Raw genomic sequence first — 2,515 nt, forward strand, 5'->3', positions numbered from 1 at the left:
TTCCCACTAAAAAGAATCAGGACTCCTCTGAAAAATGGCTGATTTTTCAGGACTGAAAATGTGTAAGATAAACGTGGACATCTTTTCACAACAGAAAGCACAGAACGGGCCGGCCCGGTGGCGCACTGCGCTAGTGCGCCGCTTGGGAAGCGCGGCTGCGCTCCCGTTAATATGAATGCTAAATATAATTTCCCACTAAAAAGAATCAGGACTCCTCTGAAAAATGGCTGATTTTTCAGGACTGAAAATGCGTAAGATAAACGTGAACATCTTTTCACAACAGAAAGCACAGAACCTATCAGTAACTACTAGCTCATGACAAAAGTACTCAGAGCCAATTTGAAGAAGCTGGCCAAAAACATGAGTGTATGAACACCAAAAAAGAATAATGGCAATGGACAGAAACATAAAAGTTTTATAATTTATGAATTCATACTATATTAAAATAAAATACTCATCGGTCACTTTTCAAGGATTCTAGAGAACCAACTCATTATTTTAAAAGCCAGTTAATAAAAGGAAAGAATTAAGTATTTACCCTGCCTTTCCTATACACCTCAGGTTAACCAAACAGTTGGTGAAGGGAAGCTTTTCTTCATAGAAACTATTCTAGCAAATAAATAAAGAAATGATAGAATTAAAATACTAGCATTTTTCAATGATCCATCAATAAATTAATGAATCTAGGGAATGATCAGTGGTCACTTTCATCATAAACAAACCATTGTATTTCTCCTGATATAAGCACATAACACTATAAAGTATTCTTGCCAAAAAAAATTGAACTCGAGTCATATCAAACTTCTAGATCTAAATAAAAATTAGTTCTCAAGGAATATAGTAGACAGAGGAAAATATTTTTAAAACACCACAGCAGTGCAATCAGCAAGATCCAAAATGTGGGACACTATAGTGCAAATGTTCTGATTTCTTCAATTTGTAAGGAGGAAAAAAACAGAAAGAAAGAGAGAAGAAACCTATCAATAAAAAAAGACTTAAGAAACTTAAGAGCCTGAGTCCAGTGGGCAAACCTGAAACAACAATATAAAACAAAACAAGTATGACACCTGAGACAGTGGAGAAAATTTGAATACTGTTTATACTGGATGATGTTAAGAAATAACTTAATTTTTTAGATGTAATAATGTTGTCATCATTAACTTTCAGGGATACATACTGAAATAGTTACGGAAGATATGAAATGATTCCTGGAATCAGCTTCAAAATAATCCAGGTGCAGGGGAAAGGGAGTGAGGAGTATGTGGAGGTATAGATGAAACAAGATTGTCCAAGCATTTGTAATTGTTGAAGCTGGGTAATGGATATTAGCGAATCAGTACATGATGCTCTCTAGACCTTTGTATATGAGTATGTTGGAAATTTTGCAAAATAAAACATACAAACAAAACCAAAGGCTTCCAAAAGCAAAACAAAACAATATAAAAAGCCAACCAACCAAACAAACCCAAAGGCTTCCCATCGCCCTCAGAATACCAACAGGCCTAACATCTTTCCAACTTGATCTACCATTTTCCATTTCTTTTATTCTGCTCTGGCCAAACCAGACTTCCTGCTTGTTCTTTAAACACATAAAGTTCAGTCTTCTGGGAAAAGTTAGTTCCAGGCCATTGCATGACTATCTGCGGACTTCACTGAGGTCTCTGCTTGACTGTAACTTCCTCAGACATGCCTTCCTTGAGCAGTCGATCAAATATGTATAACACTTCTCCAGTCCCCAGCCCTGCCCTCGTCACTCCTTATTCTCTTCCTCTGCTTCATTCTTCTTCATAGTACTTATCACTACCTGACTTAACATTTGTGTTTATTGGTTTTCCCCTGACTAGAACACAAGCTCTTTGAAGGTATGGAATTGGACATTCTATAGGAATACACAACAGCAGCACTGCTCTACTTGTGTAGCAAGATATATATAACACATTTACTCTTATTTAAATCTGAATATGAATCTATGTCTATGTCCATGCCTATCTCTATATCTATATTTAACCCCTCACTGTCGCTCCAAAGCCCCAGAAATCTTCACAATCTTCCTCATAGCACCTAACCCAATGCACTGACTCAATATTTGTTGATTGATTTGAGAACTTTACTAGAGTATTTTAAGAATAATTAAATCATTATAACTGTCTAAATTCATCTAATGTCCTGCCTTAGACTATTAAGTTCTGACTGAACTTAATTTTATACAAGCATTTCTCCCAAAGTGTGTTCCTTACAGTTATACTTTTACAAAATGACTCTTTAAAAAGGTGTTCTGTGGTCAGATAACTGAGAAATACTTCAAACTATATGCCAAAGTCATGACATAGTGTATATATATATATTGAAGACTTAGAAGTTCTAAAATAAATAAGTTTGGTAAACTTAACCAGAATTTTCCAAACTTAACCACTGAATCAAACTTAACCATTTGTTGCTTAACATATATTACCACATAACAGGACAATGCTTTTATGAAATATGCTTTTAGAAATACTTTAAATAAAACATAATG

General features: G+C 35.0%; 1 protein-coding gene across 1 annotated transcript in view; it reads right to left on the reverse strand.

Annotated features, from left to right (window-relative positions):
- MFSD8 (major facilitator superfamily domain containing 8) overlaps positions 1-2,515 on the reverse strand; it is a 22,172-nt gene that overhangs the window by 4,619 nt on the left and 15,038 nt on the right. The window lies entirely within an intron of this gene.

Source organism: Galeopterus variegatus, unplaced genomic scaffold (assembly GCF_000696425.1).
Source record: "Galeopterus variegatus unplaced genomic scaffold, G_variegatus-3.0.2 Scaffold3022, whole genome shotgun sequence".
In the NCBI taxonomy this organism is placed as follows: domain Eukaryota; kingdom Metazoa; phylum Chordata; class Mammalia; order Dermoptera; family Cynocephalidae; genus Galeopterus; species Galeopterus variegatus.